Source organism: Elaeis guineensis, chromosome 4, assembly GCF_000442705.2.
Source record: "Elaeis guineensis isolate ETL-2024a chromosome 4, EG11, whole genome shotgun sequence".
Taxonomy (NCBI): Eukaryota; Viridiplantae; Streptophyta; class Magnoliopsida; order Arecales; family Arecaceae; genus Elaeis; species Elaeis guineensis.
In genome coordinates this window covers 108,548,807-108,573,282 of record NC_025996.2, presented here as the reverse complement: position 1 = coordinate 108,573,282, position 24,476 = coordinate 108,548,807, and the positions used below count along the sequence as shown (strand labels likewise).

Here is a 24,476-nt window from a genome sequence, read left to right as displayed (position 1 = left end):
AGAACTCTTTCTAATTGGTGATTGAATTAAACTCTTTAATTTGATCAAACTCATAAGACAAGATTGACGTCTAGCAATATATCATGTCTACCTAAAAGATATAAAATTTTTAATAAAAATATCAAAAATACCCTTCAGTGGAAAGTTACCGTATAATTTGATCCTACGATCTCCCTGCACCCCGAATATGACTCTGGATATAGAATGATGTCAAATTCAATATCATACTTATATTTCTCTCAATCTTATATGATTATTTAATTAATAAAATATTAAAAATTCTTTTTAATTTTTATTCTGCTTTCATCAAAGGCTTCCTGAATCATCAATCGATCAGAACAAGTAGGATGCGATTTTCTCTTACCAAAAGTGATAGATTTCATGTTGACCTACTCACAACCTTCATACATATTCTACTATATCTAGAATACCCTATACATGACTAAGTCATGAATGAGTATAAATCAAAAAATATGGATTCATGTATACAAGGTTCTATGGTAGTCTCAGGTCAAAGGATTACATGCACAACTCCCACTATAAGAAAATATTTTTTGACAGGTAAGTAAATTTCATAAGATATTTCTTAAGTTGGATCAATTCAGTGAACTCATTCTCTAATGAGCACCCACTTTCTTGTATTAGTATCTCATACAAGTGGCATATGAGATCTGCCACCCTCTCCATCGATGATACATAGAAAGTGCTAATCTATCTGGAACATTGATCTCCTACTCAATGCTCCTATGACTAGGAATATTCTAAATCAAAATTTTTAAGATTTTAAGTCTCATAGGTATAATCTCATCATAACCCTAAATTTATTTTTCTGATTTATGGAGTTCATCATAATCATTACTAAAGTAAGATGCAGCATATGATGAAAAATATCTTTTATTATTTAAAGAGTCAATACATAAGTCTAAAAGATTACAAGAAAAATCCATCAAAATATAAATTTTGATTGGCTTGTGGGCATATTCCTTTCAAGCATGACCCATTCATGTCTTCTAAAATCATTGCCCTAATCTTTGGGATTTATCATAGTCTTAGTCATAATAAGATGCAGCTAATATGATGAATCAATACCTCAAATAATAAATATTATTACATGAGTTGGAAAATTATAAAAAAAAAATTCCATCGCAACACACTTTTGATTGGCTTATAGGACACTCTTCTTTCAATCTCCCACTTGCATTAAAGCCAATCGCCTTTGTATCTCATACAATCAAGATGGCGATCATTTAGCTGCTGTGGTATGGCCTTAGTGAATGGGTCTGCTATATTGTTCTTTTTGTCTACTCATTCAAGGATAGCATCTTATCTCTAATGAGACAGAAGAGGATGTGCTTGGGTCTATAATGAGACCTAGATTTCTTTGCTTGAATAATGGCCCCAGTGTTATCACGATAGAGTGACATTGGTTCTTCATTCTTAGGAATGACTCCTAAATTCATGATGAATTTCTTCATCCAGACAGCTTCCTTAATGGCTTCACTAGCAGCAATGTACTCTACCTCAGTAATTGAGCCAGATACTATCTGCTGATTGGAGCTCTTCCAACTCACTGCCACATTATTTAGGATAAACATATACCTTGATATCGACTTGCTATCATCCACTTTCTAATGATCCTTCCTTGGATTAGCTTGAAATCTGATAGCTATGCCCAAAACATAAGCTACATTAGGCCTAGAACATAGCATGGCATACATAATTGATCCTATAGCCAAAGCATAAGAGATTTCATTCATTTTCTCTCTCTTCTGGTGTCTTAGGATATATTTTCTTAGAGAGACGTATATCATGACTTGTAGGTAGGTAATCTCTCTTACTAGCCTCCATATTAAATCGCTTTAATATGAGATCTAGGTACCATGACTGAGATAAGCCTAGCATCTTTTTAGATCTATCTCTATAGATCTTTATACCCAGTATATAGGATGCTTCACCCAAATCTTTCATGAAAAACTTATTCGATAGCCAAGTCTTGACTGATTGCATTATTGGGATATCATTCTCAATGAGCAGTATATCATCGATATACAAAATCAAGATGATAACAACACTCTCACTTATCTTCTTATACACATATAGTTCATCTTTATTTTTGATAAAACTAAACTCTTTGACTGTCATATCAAATCGGATTTCTAACTCTCCGAAGCCTTCTTTAATCCATAGATGGATCTCTTTAGCTTGCATACTTGATTTGTCCTCCCACTTGAGACAAATCTCTCTGACTAAGTCACATAGACCTCTTCTTCTAGATTACCATTGAGAAAAATGATCTTAACATCCATCTGTCAGATCTCATAGTCATAATATGCCACTATAGCAAGTAAAATCCTGATGGACTTAAGCATAGCTATTGGTGAGAAGGTTTCATCATAGTCAATTCCTTGCTTTTGTCTAAAATCCTTCGCCACCAACCTAGCTTTGTAGATTTCTACTTGGCCATCTGCTCCGATCTTTTTTTTGAAGACCCACTTCATCCTATTGGGGTCACACCCTCAGGTGCATCAACCAAGGTCCACACTTGGTTAGTGTACATCGAGTCCATCTCAGATTTCATGGCTTTCAGCCATCTGTCTGATTCTCTACTCATGACAGCTTTCGAATAGGTCAGTAGATCATCATCCTGAATGATGTTGATCATATTGTTATCAAATCTCAGAGGTGCATGATGCACTCTATCTGACCTTCAGAGAGGAGGTGTGTATTATGGATGTACCTCATCTTTAGAAACTTCTGATTGAGGATCTTCTTGTGGTCCAACCACTGGTATTTCTGTATCGATTTGTAGATCATGAACTTCAGTAAGTTCAATATTCCTCCCACTGCCTCCTTCTTGGATGAGTTCATTTTTCAAGAAAGTGACGTGCCTACTAACAAACACCTTTTGTTCAGTAGGATGGTAGAAGTAGTATCCATTAATTTTTTTAGGATATCCTATAAACCTACACTTATCTGATCTAGCACTAAGCTTATGTCTAAAAATATTTCTGACATAATCAGGATAGCCCCAAGTCTTAAGATGTTTAAGATTAGGCTTCCTTCCCTTCCATATCTCATATGGTGTGCTTGCAACAGACTTTGAAGGTACTCTGTTTAATATGTATGCAGCAGTCTCTAGGGCATATCCCCAAAAAGATATTGAGAGATCAGTGAAGCATATCATGGACCACACCATATCCATTAAAGTGCGATTCCTCCTTTCTGCTGCACCATTTAACTGAGGTGTATAAGGAGGGGTCCATTCAGAGAGAATACCTTTACTTTTAAGATGATCAAGAAATTTACTAGATAAGTATTCTTTTCCTCGATCAGATCGAAGAACTTTGATACTTTTTTCAATTTATTTCTCAACCATGCATTGATACTCCTTGAACTTATCAAAGGCTTCAGATTTATGTTTCATAAGATACACATATCCGAACCTTGATAAATCATCTGTAAAGATAATAAAATAGAAGTATCCACCTCTAGCCTGAGTTGTCATTGGTCCACATACATCCATATGTACTAGGACTAACAACTCACTTACCCTCTCTCCATGTTTAGAAAATAGAGTCTTGGTCATCTTACCCATGAGACAAGATTCACAAATTTCGAATGATTTATAATCATACGAATCAAAAAATTTCTCTTTGTATAACTTGTTTATCCTTGACTCACTAATATGACCAAGGCAATAATGCCAGAGATATGTGATATTTACAACTTCTCTATTTCTTTTCATATTTTTTTCAATATGAAAAATATTTTTATTGAGTACATAAATTAAAAGATTATTATCAATATAACTACTGCCATAAAAGTCATTAGAAAAAAAAATGAAGCATCCATTTCTCATTAGCCTTATTTTATAACCTTGTTTTAATAACAAAGGTATAGAAATAATATTTTTAATGACCTTTAGCATGTAATAACAGTCTTTTAATACTAAAATTTTATCTGAAGATAAATCGAGCATACAGGTTCCCACAGTCTCTATGCTAATGGACTCTCCACTTGCACTATAAAGCTCGAGGTCACCTCTTTTCAGACCTTTGATTTTCTGTAGTCACTGTAATGAATTACAAATATGCGATCTATAGATGGTATCTAATACCCAAGTATCAGAGTCTGAGCCACTCAATGAAAAATAAATTTGTATCATATACACACCTTTCGGTGCTATACTTGCACCCTGCTTCAAACTTATAAGATTATTCTTACAATTATATTCTCAATATCCAAACTTGCTACAAAATAAACAGCTAATATCTATATAGATATCTTTTGCCTTCTTATTATTATTGACCATCTCAAGATCAGAAATATCTAAAATATTTCAGTTTTTCTCCTATATGAACCTAACTTGTAAGTTCCTCAACCCATCCACATAGTTGAGATCGATCAACATATTTTTATCTATAGTGTTATGCAATAAAAATAAAGAAGCCATAATACAGACTTAAATCTGCATAAATAAAGAATAATAGTATAAGTAAACCACTCAAGTTTGACATGCATAACTAGTTGAGGATTTTTAAAAATTAGTTATGTCTCCCACTATTTTATTGGATACCATAGCCCTCTCCTATGGCAAACGAGAAACCCTATTCTGATTTTTTAATGGGGTTGAGATCCTAATCTCTTATTGAAGCCTTGTGGATATCACAACAAATCTCAATAAGTTTAAAAGTAAGAAAATCTATCTAATTGTATCTCATGCAACTCTCAACATAACCTGCCTCTAAAAATACTCATAGCCTTGTAGATATCACAACAAACTATAGTATTTTTTAGTTAAGTCAGACCCTTCATTTTCATATAGTCATATTTGAAAAATGATGTCCTTGTGGATATCATAACAAAACAACATATCTAAATATACCATAAAGTATATAATATGCACCAAAACAAATCCACATCAATCCCCATAGCAAGCCTTGTGGATATCACAACAAACCTACTATGGTTTTTGACAGAATATTGACTAGGCATAAAGAAAGGCATATGTAGTGTTCTAAATACTGAGCTACCTTCATTCAAGATTCAAACTAATCTAATTGGCCAGAAAAGTATTAAGATTGGTGGCGGTCCCTCCGTTGCTTTTCCTAGACACCAATAAAATTAGCCAGACTAGCAATAGAACTAATTAAATAACCACCGTACTTGAAACACTCCTTAGACATAAATTAATTAATTGATTTAAAAAAATTGATCAACTACTGATTCATAACACTACGACTTAATATAATTTTTATGAGGACTTTAATGATCTCAATCGCATCCTAAATCAATCACAATGATGTATTATTATAGTTATATCTTAATAATCATAACAACTAATCATGGCATCTATTCATATCTCTAAGATATGAAATCATAATCATTCAATATGATTATAACTAAGCATCTCAAGCATATCACATATGCATTAAGTTCTAATAACATGCATAATAAAAAATATTTTTTTTGTGGTTCTTCTTCTTAGGACATCATAGTGGCACCCCTACGCGCCATAAGAGTGCCCTATTGAATAGGAAGAGAGAGTCTCTGAATCTTACTTGCTCTTATGATCGAATAGCCTGATAATGAACCTCAATTAGAGTACTAAGCTACTAAAAAAATTCTATATATATCATATATTTTATATTTAAAACATATCTCTAAGACATATTAGGGTTTGGATGTTCAATCGAGTTCAACCTTTGAACTGACTTGAACCAAACTAAAAATCCATACTTGATCACAATCAAGATAATAATTTATTCTTTGATTATGTAGATCAAGATAGGCTCTAATACCACTGTTAGGTTTTGGTGGCACAGTGAAAGGATTAGGTGTTTAAAATTTTCATTAAAAAACCCCATGCACCGAAAACCCTAATGCCCAGAAACTCTTGACTATATCAATCAAAGTACAATAAAATAAATTTAGATCAAAAAAGTACCTGTAATACTAATCTAATTTTTATAAGGCATCTAAGTATCCACCCTCCAATGGTGATCCACATGAAAATTGAACCAAGGACAGCGCTCCTTCTTCACCTTGCTTCAAGAGTTCTAGCCCCTAGAACTCAACCAGCCACCAATCGATCAGATCATTCTCCAGACCTGAGTCTGAACCTTTCTAAACCATCCACTAGACTTGACCACCTTTTTTCTAAACCTCTTAAGCCCTTAGAGCTATTAATATTAGGCTTGTCTTAAAAGAACAAGCCTTGTCCTAAAACCTAGAGTTGTAAGAGAGGGAGAGAGGGAGTGGATAGGGGATGTAAGAATTGAATGATCTCCCATCTGTCATCTCCTATTTATAGCACCAGATGGGGCACTAACAAAGAAGGCACATTCATCTAGAAAGGTATATCAAGTCCTCGTATCACTTATCTGAGAGTCCTTAAACAGAAGGACTCTTCAGGGGGTGATACGTCGATTCCTGCCTTCTCACACGTGTATGCCCAAAATGAGATACTTTTTGCATCTCTTCACATATCAGATTAGTGTGAAATTTTTTCATATAAACCTTTATTCAAATATAAAGGCTATCATCAAATGACACATTATTTGGATGAGAGTTCATATGTGAGAAGGACTCTTCACCGAAGAGATGCGCGAGCACCTTCTCCCTATCGCACGCATGCATGCCCAGAAAAGGGTGTGAAAAGCAATCTTTCTTAATCTTATAATTTTTTAGATTTTTATCACATGATGAGCACTTAAAATTGATCCTTATCACAAAAATTATCTGATAAAAAGTCACTTAAGACTCCCTAAACAAAAGGAGTCTTTGCATCCCTTCATGCGTCCAGAAAAAGTATCATGCGTACAGTAATATTTTGAGCAATTTTTTCATGCACAATATGATAGATTTGTCATACTTTGAAAGGTATTCTAGGTGTCTCATCATCTGATCTAGTTGCCATAAAAAATAAGGGCCCAAAATAGAAGGATTCCTAGTCCTTCTCCACACCAAAAATAAAGTGTGCATGCATTCTGCATATTAGCGCCAAGAGTCCTTCTTAAGTCGGACTCTTAGTTATTTGGCATGTACACTAGATATGATGCTTTTTTTGGCTGCTTCCAGGTGGCTTGACCTGACCCAAATGCTCACCAAATTAGGGTAGCAAATGAGCAAGGCATGAGACCAAATTAATCTCTAAAATAGCTAGGGATTCCACACATGCTAGCATGCTTACTAGAACCCTGATTGAATCCAACATTCCAATCAACTTTTTTTAAAAAAGAGTCCTTGGTCAATTTTTATATGTATGTGACCTATTAGGTTCCATATCTAGCTAGTAATAGGTCTAAGTATAAGTTGACCTAATTTGATTAGAATTTAATCTAACCGATTTAGGTCCAATCGAGCTAACCCAATTTCAGTAATTAGAACTCTTTCTAATTGGCATTCGAATTAAACTCTTTAATTTGATTAAAAATCTACAAGTCAAGATTGACATCTAGCAATGTATCATGACTATTCAAAAGATATAAAAATTTGATAAAAATATCAAATATGCCCTTCAGTGGTAAGTTACCGTACAATACAATCCTTCGATCATCCCAGCACCCTGAATATATTCATGAGTATGGAATCATGTCAAACTAAAATACACATTCATATCGATTCTCAATTAACCAATGATGACTCCAATGAAGAAGCATTAGAAACTCTTTCTAATCTCCTTCCTACTTTTGGCCAAAAGATTTTTTTTGAGTCATCTACGAATGAGAATACACAGGATGCGATCTCCTCTTACTAGGAGCGATCAATTCCATGTTGACCTACTCACAACCTTCATATACCCTCCACCATATCCAGAATACTCAGTACATGTCTTAATGTCATGCCTAGATATGAACCAAAATATGGGTTCATGTGGACAAGATTCTATGGTGGTCTCAGGTCTAAGGATCACTTGCACAACTTCCACTTAGAGAAGCATCTTTGACATGTAAGTAAGGCTTCCATAAGTTGTTCTCTTTCATCGAGTCAATTCAGTGGACTCATTTTTCAAATGAGCACCCACATCCTTGTATTAGTGTCCCACACAGGTGGCTAGTGAGATCTGCCACCCTCTCTATCGAATATATATAGGATGTGCCAGTCTATCCCAAACATTGATCTCCGACTTAATGTTCGTACGATCAGAAATATTTAAGATTAAAATTTTAGAATTTTAGGTCTCACTAGCATGACCCATTCATATCTCCTAAAACCATTGTCCTAATCTTTAGGATTCATCATAATCTTAGTCTTAATAAGATGTAGCTAATATGATGAATCAATACCTCAAATAATAAATATCATTACATGAGTTGAAAAATTATAAAGAAAAATTCCATTGCAACATACTTGCATTGGCTTATAGGGCACTCTTCTTTCAAAAAATATAATCCGACACACTTTTGCTATCAACATGATCTGACTGAAAGCTAAAGTCTGTAAACCCCACTAGTTTCAAGTCAGTTTCACCATATACAAGTCACTGGTCTTTAGTATTTCTCAAATACTTAAGAATGATCTTTACGACCTTCCAGTAGTTCTCTCCTAGATTAGACTGGTATCTGCTCACTACCCCTAGTGAGTATGTCATGTCTGGTCTCGTACATATCATGGCGTATATAATAGAACCTACTGTTAAAGTATATAGAACTCATACGTTCTCTCTCTTAAGAAATTATCGGACAATCTCCTTTCGAAAGAGAAATTCCATGGCCTATCAGAAGATAGCTTTTTTTAAAATTCTTCATACTGACCCGTTTCAGCATGGTATCTATGTACGTGGATTGGGAGAGTTCGAGTAGCCTCTTAGATCTATCCCTATAGATCTTCATCTTTAGAATGTAGGCTGCTTCTCCTAAATCCTTCATGGAGAATTATGATAACAGCCACACTTTTATTTCCTGTAATGCAGGGACATTATTTTTGATTAAGAGAATGTCATCTACATACAATATAAGAAATATAATTATTGAACTATTAACCCACTTATATATGCAGAGTTCCTCTCCGTTCCTAATGAATCCATACATTCTGATTACCTTATCAAAACGTATATTCCAACTCCAAAATATTTGCTTCAATTCATAAATAGATCTTTGAAGCTTATACACCTTGGACTCATCTGTGGATGCGAACTCTTCAAGTTGTATCATATACACCTCTTTGTTCAACTCTCCATTTAGGAAAGCTGTCTTCACATCTATTTGCCAGACTTCATAATCCAGGTATGCTGCTATCGCAAGCATGATCTGAATGGACTTGAGCATTACCACAGGAGAAAATATCTCATCATAATCAATATCATAATGCTGACAATAAGCCTTGGCCACCAAATAGGCTTTATAAGTCTCCACCTTTCCGTCTGTGCCCCTCTTCCTTTTGAAGACCCACTTAGATCCTATGGGTTTAATCCCTTCAGGCAGCTCAACCAATGTCCATACATTATTAACCTTCATGGATTCTATCTTAGATTTCATGGCTTCAAGCCATTTATCAGAGTCGAACCTCTGCATCACATCCATATAGATGATCGGATCCTCATTGTTGTCATCGAGTTCAACAGGATCTCCATCTCGAACCAAGAAACCTAAGTATCTGTCCGACTGATGCGATACTCTATCAGATCGTCTTAAGGATATTTGTGTATTTGGCTTTGGATTTGATCTCATCAAATCCAATTTAGATTCAATCATTGGTGTCGGTTCTTCTACCTATCGAACTTTATCAAGTTTGATTTTAGAGGTACTTATTCCTTCACTAAAAAATTCTTTCTTCAAAAAATCTACCTTATTGCTGACAAACACCTTTTGTTCAGAAAGCAGGTAAAAGTAATATCCCCTCATTTCCTTAGGGTACCTTATGAAATTATATTTATCAGACTTAGGACTGAGCTTATCAATTTGTAATCATTTAATATAAGTCGGACATCCCCAGACTCTAAAGTAAGAGAGGTTCGGCCTACGTCCTGACCATATCTCATATGGTGTCATACTAACTGACTTGCTCGGTACATTATTGAGCACAAGATAGACTATTTCGAGTGCATATCCCCAAAAAAAGATCGATAGAGTTACAAACCCCATCATGGACTGAACCATATCCAACAAGATTCGATTTCTCCTTTTCGAGATGCTATTATGCTGTGGTATCCCTAGAGGGATCTATTATGAGAGAATTTCATCTCTTCTAGATATGCCAAAAATTTACTGAAAAGGTATTCACCCTCTCAATCAAACTAGAGAGTTTTAATACTCTTTCTAGTTTGTTTCTCTACTTCATTATGAAACTGTTTGAATATTTCAAACGATTCAGACTTATGTTTCATTAAGTAGATGTACCCATATCTAGATAGGTTATCTGTGAACGTAATGAAATAGCTATACCCTCCTCTGGCACATATGCTCATAGGTCCACACATCAGTATGTATCAGTCCCAGCACATCACTGGCTTGTTCACCTTTTTAATAAAAGATGACTTGGTCATCTTTCCAAGCAAACAAGACTCATAGGTAAGTAACGATTCATAATCATCTTTATCAAGAAATCTTTCTTGAGCTAATCTATTCATTCTATTCTTGTTAATATGACCTAGCCTATAATGCCAAAGGTAGGCATCTGTGACATCATCTATTCTAGAATGTTTATTTGAAATGTACATTACATTAAGCCTAGATACAACATAGACATTATTATTCAACTGTCCATGCAAAATTGTAACACCATTCAAAATGATATCACAAAAGATTTTTTTTATTGATATTTCATAATTAGACTTGGCCAAAAGGCCTACAGAAATAACATTCAAAAGAAAACTATGATAGTAATGACACTCATCAAGAATAATGGACTGAGACTCAAATACAAGCTTGATGATTCCTGAAGCTAGAACTAGAACTGATCTTTCATCTCCAATGTTCAGGAATCTCTCGGCTTCTCCAAATCTCCTACTGACCTGAAGATCCTACAATGAATTGCAAATGTGAATAGAGCTTCCGATATCCAATACCCAGGTCATTGTATCAATAAGAGAAAAGTTACAAGGTGTTATCGCATAAGTACCTTGTTCAGCAATCGATTGCTGCTTCTTCTTTGGCCTGTTTGGATCAAGAAAAGCTTTATACTGAGGATAATTTCTTTTCTAGTAATTCTATTTTTTGCAAAAGAAGCACTCTGCCTAACTTTAATCAATCTTTAACTTGGATTTCTAGGACTGACTCCCAGCATCTGGTACCTTCTTATTCTTTTTCTTTTTTTCTTTCTTAAAAGGACGATGACTACCCGAAGAAGATCCTCCCACCAAATTCATTGTCTCCTTGTGGAGCTGATGATCTTTCTCAAAAATCTGTAGCAACCCCAATAGATCGTGGTAGTTGACTACAGGCTTCGTCATTCTAAAATGATTGAGGAACGGCAGGTATGACTTGGGTAGAGAGTTCAGGATCGCATCCTTCTCCAGCTGTTCGTGCAAGGGGAAGTCGAGTTTGCTCAGTTTTTCAATCTGCTCGATCATGTACAATACATGATCGATAACATATGCACCCTCCCTCATTCGGGTATTGAAAATGATGCAACTAGTCTTGTGCTGCTCAACATCATTGAGAGTACCAAAGGAATCCCTCAACACGTGAAGTATTTTCTTTGGTTGAGCCTCTTCAAATTTTCGACAGAACTCGTCATTCATAGAGGCCCGCATAATGAAACGAACCATGGTGCGGTCGTTGAGCTACTTCAAATAAGTGTCTCGAACTACTCCTCGGGTGTTGGGAGCAGGCCCTTCAAGTACCGGATCCATTATCACATAAAAGATCCACTCGTGCTCCAGGACTATTTTTAGCTTCCGATACTAATTATCGAAATTCGATCTGATTAGCTCTCACCATCCAACAGTGATCGAAGTAACAAGTTTGAGGCCATATCTGCACACATAAGAAAACTACAAAACCTAATCAGTATATGAATTTATTAATTTTAAAGACTTGAACTTTAGTCTAAAGGTCCTCCCATTATTTTATTCAAATTGATACTCTCTACCTCCAATTTAAGAAATTATCTTAATTTTTTAACGGGTACTAGAATCCATACAGACTACATATAGGCTTGAGGATGGCTCGATCAACCCATATGCACCTATGGATAGGTTCTCAACCAATTGTTTCTCCAAACAACTTTTAGTAACTAACTTAGTCTCAGATTTTATTTCAGTAGGCGATGGGCCTCCACTGAAAGTTTTGGTTAGGTCAAACCATTAACATGAACCTACTCAGTGATTCTACCTAATGAGTGATCAGACCCGAGGATGACTCAATCAACCCAACCATCATCAGATAGTTCAAAGAGTCATCATATGATAAATGATAATTCCATCATTCAGAGAGAACACCAGACGGATGGTGCCTGTAATGTCAATCAAAAATAATGGATCCATTATCATTCACCTTAACGAAAGGCTATGATCTAGTTATCATCATAACTAGCTCATTTTAGGGACCTAATAATTTAGAAGATTTGATCAATTTAGAGAAGAAGAGATCAATCAGTAGACCACAATCCTTCCACTGACTTCATCAAATCACTGAATCGGGTTAGGTCATGCTGATTGAACTGGCACCTAGATCAGTCACACTGATCAATCTTAATGGCATGGGCTAACTGAAATCACTTAGCGATTTAGTCAAGATCTAATTCACCAAATTGATCAGGTAAGTGAGATCAATGGGAGGGTCTTTTAAGCTTGCCTTAGACACCATTGAAATGGCCAGATAAGCCGCTCCCAATTAAAAACCACTGATCAAAATGCCAAACTTATCTTAGACACCAATTGGTTAACTAGTTTTGATTTGACCAACTTAATAATTTAGGTTCAACCACTGAGCCACAATCAAGGTCTATTTGGTCTAATCAAAGATATGGACTTGACCATCTATAACTATTGTATTAGAGAAATCCTGATTAATCTAATTCAATATTTAGTTAGACTTAATCAATTTCTCTACATGGTCAATCAATTTTTTGATTCTAACCTTAGGTGTAATCCAGTTAAAGAGAAGGACCTGATTTGAGCTAACCCATGCCCCATGTTTTATGCAACATCATTAGATCTCAAATCACAATTCTAGATCCAATCAACTTGATACTTAATTCTCAATTAAGTTTTGCATCAACATAGTTAAGGTTTCAAAAATAATTTTTATATAAACTTTTTACATTAAATCATAAAAATTTTTTAGATCAAATCTAAAATTTTTATAATTTTAAATCAAAATAATTTTGATTAATCAAGATTAAATGTAACTAGTTTCTTCACAACTTGTATCACATACAATAATACCTAAGGTTTCAAGATCTAAGATTTTGCAAGAAAGTAAGTTTTCTTCTTTCACTTTTTTCTTCATGGGACCTCACAATGACACCCCTACATGCCATGGAAATCATCCCATTGAATGGAAAGAGAGGGTCATGAAATCCTACTTACTCCTATGATCAAACGGCCTGATAATTATCCAATCCGAGTATTTTGCTACTCAGAACATCTAATCTAAACAGATGATAATCAGATCTGAAAATAAACTTATTTTGATCTAATCTAAATCATAAATAATGAAATCTAACATCAAAAAATTAGATCTAAAGTCATAATAATTCATATCAAAACAATCTTGCTCTGCTACCAATTGAAGAAAATATGTAGTAGTGCTATGCATGAGATTTTAAAATTTTTATGCAGTAAAAATAAAAAATTAAATAATTTAATCTTAATTACATATATAAGATCTAATATTAGACTACTATATCATGATTTATAATATAAAAAATATATACTTTAGATCTAAAAATAAAAATGCATCGATCTCATCGATGCTGAAATTCTAGATCTAACTATTAGATCTAACATTGCAATCAGGATAAAATAGAAAACATTATCAAACAATTTTGATATTAATTTTTTTCTAATCTAATGATTGGAGAAGATATTCCTAAGATCACTCATAGCCACATGAAGTCATCTTGCCTCTATTAGAAAATCCATGCGAAGACTGGCACAGATCAGGGACTTGGAGGTGCTAGCCTGCAAGCAACTTTGATGGTTGATCTCTTTTTTTTTCTTCAAGTACCTTGGATACTCCAAAGGATGAAGAGATCTGAAGGAGGAAGAGATAGGGAGGAGAAGAGTTCTAAAAAAATAAAAACCAGCAAGGAAAGCGATGTATGATGCCAAGAAGAGGTGATCGCTTTTTATAGGCAAAGACTAGGGTTTTTCATCCAAGGGAAGAGGGCCATAATCACCACACCACAAATCAATTTTGGGCATCCAAAAAATTCAAAAAAAAGATCTACAATATGAAGAAGGATTTAGCATCTCACACACCTAACAATTCTCCAAGAAAAATAAAAGAAAAATTATTATGGCACCAACAACCTTCCTTGTATGAAAAATTCTTTTTCCAATTTTTATCTTATCTCAAATTCAGATCGCATTTGAATTTGACAAGAGATAGGATTATGAGTCATCAATCATTGCTGCCCACCCTTATTGGGTCTACTACTTTGACATTAAAAAGATCAAGCCAAATCTTATTTGGCATGGAGATATGGGCAAGGGTCCATGTGTGGCACAAGGAGATAATGATAGAGTCCAAGTTGACAAGGACTCTTCATTCCTAATCTAAATCTAATCCAAATCAAATTTGGATTAAACCCACTGATAGAAATAAATCTAATCCAATTAAGAATCTAAATATCTCATTAAATTTCTAACTCATTTAGGAATGAGCTGATTCCAAACTCTGAGCGAATCAAGATCAAAATTCTCTTTGTAATCAGGATTGATCATATCAAATCCAATCTGGGTCGAACTGAATGTAATTCAATTAGACTTGATCCAAACCTCTTTACTCAATCAAACTAAGTCAATTACTAATTAATTTTTCATTAAAAATAGAGTCTCAATCCCAGTGAGACTCTCCTCTAGAGTCTTAGTCCCAGTAGGACTTGTCACCAGAGTCACAATCCAATTGGACTCTTCAGCCATCAGATCTGACCAAATCTTCTAATACGTGTGATCGCATAGGTTCAAATCTAAATCGATATCATAAGAATAACTTTCTATACCAATCGATGTAACCATCTAGCAATGGTGACCCAACGATCGGATATGTCAAAGTATTGCAAAGCAACCTTCTAGAATCTACTGGCGTATGGTTACCGTATAATTCATTCCTTTGACCCAAATGCTCAAGGTGATTTAGGATTTAACTGTCAACCCTAATTTAGTCGACTACATTGTATTTCAATCTTTCAAATTTATCTCATGTATTATCCTGACTAAGATTTTTCTAACTTGAAATACACTGATGCATATCTCCTGCTAATTTAGAGGGGTCAATTCCATCTTGACTCATACATCGATTTGATAAATACTTGACTGTACCCAATATTCTTCCATCGTTAAATTAAAAATTTAGATAGTCTGATAGTAAAGTACAGTGAATTGCTTACAAGTCACCATAGTGATCTCAGATTTGAGAGACACTTATATCCATACCCTTCATGAGCTACTCTTGATAGTAAAATACTCGGCACATGATCACGTTTGATGTGAATGTACTCCTATATTCCATCTGCATGCTATAACAGAGTCTCTACACTCCTTGATTAAAAGGACAACTAACTCATATAGCACAAAATGACCTATACTCAATATTGCTATTGTTCTATTAATAGCATATCATTTGATTGCGAATATTTTTAAGGACTTTAGGATAAATCCTCTTTTGTCAATTAATTCTAGTCTTAAAGACTTTATTACAACACAGAAGTTCAAAGATTGATAATTTATAATGAAAATATCAAATAACTTTTATTAATAAAAATTTATATATAATTTATAAAATAAGCAACAGACTGACGATTGATTTGGAGATATATTTTCCAACACATAGATCACTTCCTTCGAGATAGATGAGTCTTCGATCTATAGTGTAGAGATACTGAGCGATGAGTGTGGATAGTTATTAGAGAATAACTAGTACTGAGCATGACCATATAAGAGATCACTTAGATTTCTAATCAATCATCAGTGATTGTCTCGATGCTGTAGTTGTGAGAATGGTTCTTTGACCTGCGATGGTATGATTGCTCGAAGTGAGGCTGCTAGAGTTTGACTGACACATAAACATAACCTCATTGAGACCTTATGATAGATGTTGGTGACGGTTGATCCACTATAGGAGTAGGACGTGCATTTAGATGGAATCTATCGATCTTGATAGAGAGAAGTGGTCCTATAAAATTTGAGAGGCTAAGTCTGAGAGTCTGTGGTCACAGCAGTGTGATTGATGGAAAAAAATTTCTATGAGGATCACAATTGAACTTGAGCTGATCGAATCTATCATATGACTGATGATGAGGTTTGACGATTTGTCTATGACTTGTCATCTAGATGAGACTCATGATAGAGAGATTTAATCACATATTAACTATATCTTGAGATTTTTTTTCGATTCTATATACTGCTAGATGTCACTGGTGGATTGTGAGTGCTCACTAGGGTTGCTTAGGATCGATAATCCTTGATGAGTCAGAGTAGAATTATTTCGACCCATTGAAAAAAGTTTTGATGAAACTTTGATAGAGATCATTGTATATCTCACTACCAGATAGAATTAAATTTATGGGGTCACACGATAAAGGAATTAGACCTGAAATAAGCAATTGAGTTTATGAAGTCTCAATTGGATTTAGAGAAATCTTATTGGGTTCAGGATAACTTTGCTAGCATATGGTTGGAGCCAATTTTCTCTTTGAACTTGAATTATTTATTTGATAAGATTAATTTAAGTTAATTATCTGATAATAATCTTAATGAATTAGATTCATTGAGCTTCAATTATTAAGTGTCTAAGGTTTCGGATTATATGGATTAAGGGATCAAATCCTTAATCAATTTTCTTAATTATTTGGATGGGGCGCCACTTGATTTGATCAAGTTGGGCATGCCCACTTAAGAGAGGGCATGTGGGACCAGATTGGGGCATCCCATAAGTACCATGTGGAATGTACAAAAGTGGGTGCAAAGGCTCCAATAGTTGGTGCCTAATGGATCTCCTAAAGGGGGTCAAATAACTAAGGGAATAAGGATTCTTAATGCAAGTAGAACTTGTATTAAGGGGCTATTTGATTTTGAATAGGATTCAAACATTTTGCTTATTTAAAAGAGCCTTCCCTAAGGCTCCTTAGATCTAATTTTCAGCAGCCCACACCTCCCTTAAGAGCTCTCCACACCCCCTTTCTCTTCTCCCTCTCTTCTCTCGTAAGGTTCCAATGCCCAAAGGTGTTGGGCATCCAACATCTCCATGCCCAAGAGGATCTTAGGCATCCCCTTGTTTGCTAATTTTTAGGCTTTGATTGCTTCATAATCAAGAAAAAAAGAGCAAGAGAAAAAAAGAAGAAAAGATCAAAAAAAAGATCAAAGAGTTGATCGCGATCTAGGCTTTGTTCAGATTCGCAAGATGATTGTTCTTAGAGAAGAAAGATCAACACCAAAGAGGACTATTCCAGGCTGATCCTAAGTGGATACCTATAAAGATTGGATACTTGCATGGATAAAAAAGAATCTACTCTCTTTCAGATCTAGATTTGAAGAAAGAAATTATGAAACAGGTATGTAATTTGATCACATATTCAATTTTAGCGTAAAATTCAGCATGTGTTCAATTTTAATACATGAAGTAGATCCTTGTATTCTATGTATTATACATGCATGATTAAGATTAAAAGATATTTTAATCTTCTATTTCCTACATTATTTAGAAAAAAAAATTTAAAACATGCATGCAAGCCCCGACATGAAATTCCAACACATCTCACCTGTATGCCATACTAGTGTCTCCACACTCCTTGGTTAACAGGACAACCAATGTATATGGCACACAATGACCTTTACTCGATAAACATCATCATCCTTTAATAACGTATCATTTGATCATGAACATATTTAAGAACTACATGATAAATCCTCCTTTATCAATTACTTTATAGGTCTAAGAACTTCATCACAATACAAGAATTCTAGCAAGGAAGATGTAACTTTATGATGAATGATACCAAAAAAATTTTTATTCATTCATTAGTAATTTATATACATATTACAAAATGAGCACAATCATCCATACGATTGGCTTTAGGATATATTTTCTTGCACCTTGCTCCACCTTGTGTCCCAAGATATCCAAAGTCCCAACCAAGCCCCTCAAAGTCTTCATCACCTGACCTCTAGCTCATAGAAGCTATGCACCGCCTCCAGCTTAGGATCACTCTTGTCTTAGCCCTAGGGTCCAAATCGATCTCCGTCACCTAGAGCCACCACCTTGGCTCCTCTTATAGCCTCCCAAGGCTTGGGAGCACCACACAAACTCTTATACAAAAAACCATATTGAATCTAAATCTCTGGACCCCAACCCTAAAATACATATAATAAAAAAGTATGAACATAAGATCAATAACAATGTTCTAACCTCATATCAGGAAACTTAGTAAGAACCAAATCCATACTAGATTCTCCTTCTTTGAGATTTATTTCAAAGAAATTAAAACCTTACTTGTTAAATAAACAAAAAAGAATTCATATTGTTAGCTCAAAATTTATGTCAGCTGTTGGGGGTGATTTTGTACTAACCAAAGACATGAGGCATACAAGAACACGAAGGTACCTAGGCTCGCCAGCTTCTCCTGATTAGCTTACTTTGGATAGCTTCCGATCTGAAGCTCAGTAGGGCTTGGCTATCTCTCCAATCTTGATCCAAGAAGGCATTTGAGCTGATCTTATTTGGTAAAACAGAAAAGATTGGCCTTCAGCCCCCATGCAGATCCTCAGATAACGAGTGAATAAGGAATAAATAACAAACAAATCTTTCAAGATAAGGAAAGATAATAGCCAAATCTTATCAAATAAAGTAAGATTAATTGTCTGATCCTCCTTCCTTCTCACGGCTCTTCAGCCTCATCTATAAATAAAGGTCCATAGAAGACCTCCAAGGATGAAACCTCTTCTCTCTCTACATGTCACTTCTTTCCATCTATGTCAGAAATCTGCTTGAGCATTAGAGAGTCTCCACCAGAGTTAACTCCAATCAGAGACTTTTCTTGCAGGTCCTACCACCATCTTCCAATCGTCGCAGTCTTGCAGTCACCACCAGCTGCAGCCAACCCAATCTTAAGATGAATTTCTACCGCAATAGATTGGCATTAGAGAAAGGATTCAGGCCTTATTTATGGGAAGGAGTAAGTATTCAATGAGAGGAGTTTCATTGTATTACTCCAACACTGACTGGATCTGATCATCTTTAGATCAGCCAAATGAAGATTAGAATTGACCATCTGCAGATCGATCAATGTTGATCAGATCCAACTACCTTCAAATTAGCCAGATGCTGATTAGATTCGATCATCTCTAAATCAGCCATACAGCGATCAGATCAGATCAGATCGGTTAATGTCTTCTAGAGCTATCCTAGTCGGGCTCAGAACTGAGGGGCTCCAGACGAGAAAGGAGATCGCAACATCCAAATAAGGAATAAAATTATGAAAATCTCTTAATAATGATAGACTCATGCTTCCTTGTCTATATTTTTGAATTCTTAACAAGATCCAAATAAGATCATGATAGATTAAAATCCAAACAACATCTTTCTCCGTGAGCTCATTAGTAATGCCTATGATGCGCTGGATAAAGATCTGATTTGAGGGCCTAATGGACAGGAGCCAACTTGATGCCCAACCAGAACTCTTCATCCATATCATCCCAAATAGGGCCTCCAATAGCCTCTCCATTATTGATCGCTATATTGGCATGATGAAGTCTGATTTGGTCAACCATCTTGGTACCATTACTCGGCCCAGGACTAGGAAGTTTATGGAGGCACTCATAGCTAGGGATGATGTAAGCATGATTAGCGAATTCAGAGTGGGGTTCTACTCTGTCAATCTTGAAGCTTGAAAGGTGATGGTGGCCATGAAGCGTAGTGATGATCAATACATGTGGATCCCAGCCCGAAGGGTCATTCATCGTTACAAGGGATACCTCTAAGGAGAACCTCGGATGGGGCACCAAGATCCCCCTTTTTTTCTCAAAAAGGATCGGTTGGAGTACCTCGAAAAGCACCACCTCAAAGATCCAAAAAAAAAAGAAGAAAAGAAAAAAGCTTTCCCATCTCCCTATGGACTAAGAAGCCACCGAGGGGAGAAGTAAACCCATATTGCCTAAGTGTATTCAATGCCCACTCCAACATGGGCGACGGTGATTGGATCAACCATGAGGCCACCAACACTACCCTCTACACCAAACCCCTCTATCTTGGACATCCTCAAAAGTAGGCGATCTGCGATGAGGATGAACTCAAGGGGCAGATCCCACCATCGAGAAATAGTGGCACCTCCTCCCTCTCCAACATGGGTGGCTATGGCCAGACCAACCTAGAGTACCAAAACCTGAGTGACCTCGCCATGCTCACCATGGTTGGTCCACCATCGACTATTGACTACTATGGAGATGAACATGCAGGGGGCAATGATGTGTACACCAACACTAAAAAAAAAGATGGGCATGTTCCCACCAGTGATGAAGGGGGAAATCGATGGTGGCCAAGGGAATCCAAGACAATCTGAGATTATGCGGCTGCACAAAGGATCATCTATGAATGGGTCGTGTATTGTAATGGTTTGAATGACTGACGATGGTCAAAGTATGATCTGATGGATCCAGAGGTGAGAGCCTAATGTCTCTTGACCCCACTCACTAGCGAGCCCACTGAAGCTGGAGGACAAACACGAGATGGATGCTTCGGTAAGCCATGGTGTAAGCATGGTCGATGCTAATAATTCAAAATTTAGTTGGATGGTGTTGGGTTTTGATGATGCAGTAGAATATGAATTTTAAAAATTTTAACATGCATTCAACATTTGAAAAATAAGTTTAATCAATTAAACTAGACCACTGAAACACAAAACTTTAGGAACCCCTTGATGATTACAATCAAATGATCAAACACATACATATCAGGAGGAGATCAAAAGTCATATACCAATGAAAAGACCATGATCTAATAATCTTGATATCTCCATGAGACTCCAAAGTAGAAGCCCTCCAATGGTGATCCACATGGGATTGATCAGGGCCCTTCCTAATTCGTCATGGTGTTGCAGCTTTCTTCCTAAGTGCACTGCTAATTATCCTTCACAAGAACTGGTTGCACCATTGCTTGTATGCCTTCATAACCTCCACTAAGACCTCTTTAGGAATCCTTCCTTAAAAGATCATATCACACAAAAATTAAATCAAATGTTCAACACTTGAACAAACTGATTTTAGGACAAGCATCTCATGCTTTCCTTTTTCTCTCATCCCTTCTTTTTCATTCTTTCTCTCCCTTTTTTATATCCTTTTTCAGACTTTTCCTCATTTTTTTCTCTCATCCTCATGCCTAATCTCAGCCAAAAATGGGATGTCTCACCTGGGTTTAGTGCCCCCTTATATATAAGATAAGAAGGGGTGCAAAAACATCTCCAAGGGATGCCAACCTTTGGCGTCCCAATTTCTTCACACGGTGAAATAAATCACCATAATAGAAAATAGTATGGGGAAGTTTAGGACCAAAAGGACTCTTCATTCTCTGGTCCCATAAATTCTAGGCATGTAATAAATAAGAGGAATGGGAGAAGAAAAATGTTTGGCGCAAATAAATCCCATGCGTTATCCCCTAGTCTTCCATAAAGAATAAATTCCTTATATAGAAGCTCTAGGTGTGGAAGAGCCTTCACGCAGAAGGACTCTACTACTGCACCAACAGATCTCTAGGAGCCATCACATGGTCCATGGAGTAAAGGAAATGCATGGAATATTAAAGGGAGTTAAGAGTCCAACATGAAATGGACTCTTCCATTTCATCACCCAAAATAATGTGGCATCCAAATTAAATATGGCATAGAGTTCCTTCTCAAAGAAGGACTCCTCCTCTTCCACACCCACAAATCTCAAGGCACCATCAGATGGTGCACAAAAAATTGAAACATGTGGAACATGGTAAGAAAGTTAAGATAAGTAGATGAGAAGGACTCTTCCTTCTCATTGCCATATATTTTGGGTGTGACAATTAATTTGTGAATGGCTTTTGGCATGGAGGAGGTTTATTCACATGGAACTCTTTCATATAAACCAACTAATAAATAGATGGTTGAAACCCAATCACATTAGGTCAAGGCAACAAGCAAAGGGTTAGCACAAACACATTTATACGGAACCTAATTGGGAACTTGGGTTAATTCATGTGCTAACAATTTAATTAATCCATTGAATTTACAATAAATCTTAATAGATTAGACTAAAATCAAATCTTTATTATGTGTGACTCATTGGGTTCCAAATTTAGACAGCAGTGGACCCAAACTCTTGACGTAACCCTAATCCGATTGGATTAGGTCAGCTCAAGAGTTTCAATCAACTAGGACTCTTCCTAATTGATTCTTGAATTAAACTCTTTTAATTCTGATGAATCCATAAGTCAAGATTGATATCTAGCAATGTATCATGACTACTCAAAAAATTTAAAATTTGATGGAAATACCAAAATTATTCTTTCATGGTGAGTTACCGTGCAATTCAATCCTTCGATCACACAACATTCTGAAAAAGGCTATGGATATAAAAATATATCAAACCTAAATATCTATCCATATGTATCTCAATCTAATGATGATGACTCAGTTGATGAACCAGTAGAAATTATTTCTACTATTCATCCCTGCTCTGGCCAGAAACTCTCAGAGTCACTATCCTATGAGATCACATAGGATGTTCTTTCTTCTTACAAAGAGTGATCGATTTGTTATTGACCACTCACAACCTCCATGCATACTTCACCATACCCAGAATGTCCCACACACATCTCAAAGTGGTGTGCTAGGGAATAAACCAAAGTAAGGATCCCTGTACACAAGATATCATGGTGATCTTAGGTCAAAGGATCACATGCACCACTCCCACTAAAGAACCATCTATTGACATGCTGTAAGACTCCATCAGATATTCTTTTTTGGGTCAGTTTAGTGAACTTATTCTCCAATAAGCACTTATATCCTTGGGTTAGTGTCACTACACAAGTGATTGTGAGATCAACTATCCAATCCATCGAGCATACAAAAGATGTATCAATCTTACCAGAATCATCAATTTCTGACTCGATGATCCGCCAACTAAGAATATTTTAGATTAGGACTATCAAGATTTTAGATCTCACTGGCATGATCTCATCATAGCCCTAAGATTATTGTCCTAATCTATTGGGTTTATCATAATCATAAATATATGATGCAGTAAGTGATAAAATATAATACCTCATAAATTAAAATAACTAATATTATGCAAATGAGTAGGAAGAAAAAAAAAAAAAGTCCCTTCGTATCCCTATGCGATTGGCTTGTAGGACACTATTCTTTCAATCTCCCACTTGCACTAAAGCCAATCACCCCTGTACCTAATGTCCATGCAATCAGGATGGTGATTACACTGCTACTGTATAAGGCTTAGTAAATTGGTCCATTATGATGTTCTTAATACTAACTCATTTTATGATCAAAGTATGAATGAGGTGAAAGTGCCTGGGATGTGCGTGGGTTCCTAGTGAGACTAGACCCAACTCAATGATGAACCTTTTATCAGGCAACTTTCCTTAACAATTTTTACTGACAGTAATTAACTGAGTCAAACATAGTTCGCTGCTTGGAACTCTTCCAATTCACTACTCCTCTAGTACTTCTCAAGTACTTTGAGAATGCTTTTCATAGTTTTTAAAAGATCCTATCATGGATCTGTCTGAAATCAATGATTATGCACAGAATATAATTCACATCAGACTTGATACATTGAATATATGAGTAAATAAACTTCTTTACATCCATTCATGTTGAACTCTTTCAACATAAAATCTATGTACCTAGATTGGGACAGGCCTAACATCCACTTACATCTATCCTATAGATGCTAAGAAATATTGGATGCTTAAACCAAGTTTTTTCCATGAAAATATTTGTGATAAGCATATCATTGATCGAGTGCAATATTGGAACTACCTTCCCAATAAGCTATTTGTCACCCATATACATAATCAAGAAGTTAGTGGGACTCCCACCTATCTTCTTGCACACACACAGGGTTCATCTATTTTTGATAAAGTTAAACATTTTGACTATCTCATCAAAAATAGAAGTACCATCTCCTCAATAACTACCTGAATTCATAAATGTATTGGTCCTCCCACTAGAGACAACTTCTCTAGATGAAGTGTAGCAATAGCAAAAATTCGAATAGACATTCCTAGCAGCAACTTGTTGGGTCATACCCATAGGTGCTTCAACCATAGTCCATACTTAGTTGATGTTCAAGGTGTTTATTTCAGATATTATGATTTCAAGCCAACTATCAG

At 35.7% G+C, this 24,476-nt stretch overlaps 1 pseudogene; it reads left to right on the top strand.

Annotated features, from left to right (window-relative positions):
- Positions 1 to 8,612: 8,612 nt before the first annotated feature.
- Positions 8,613 to 20,664, top strand: LOC105035891 (uncharacterized; annotated as a pseudogene).
- Positions 20,665 to 24,476: the final 3,812 nt, after the last annotated feature.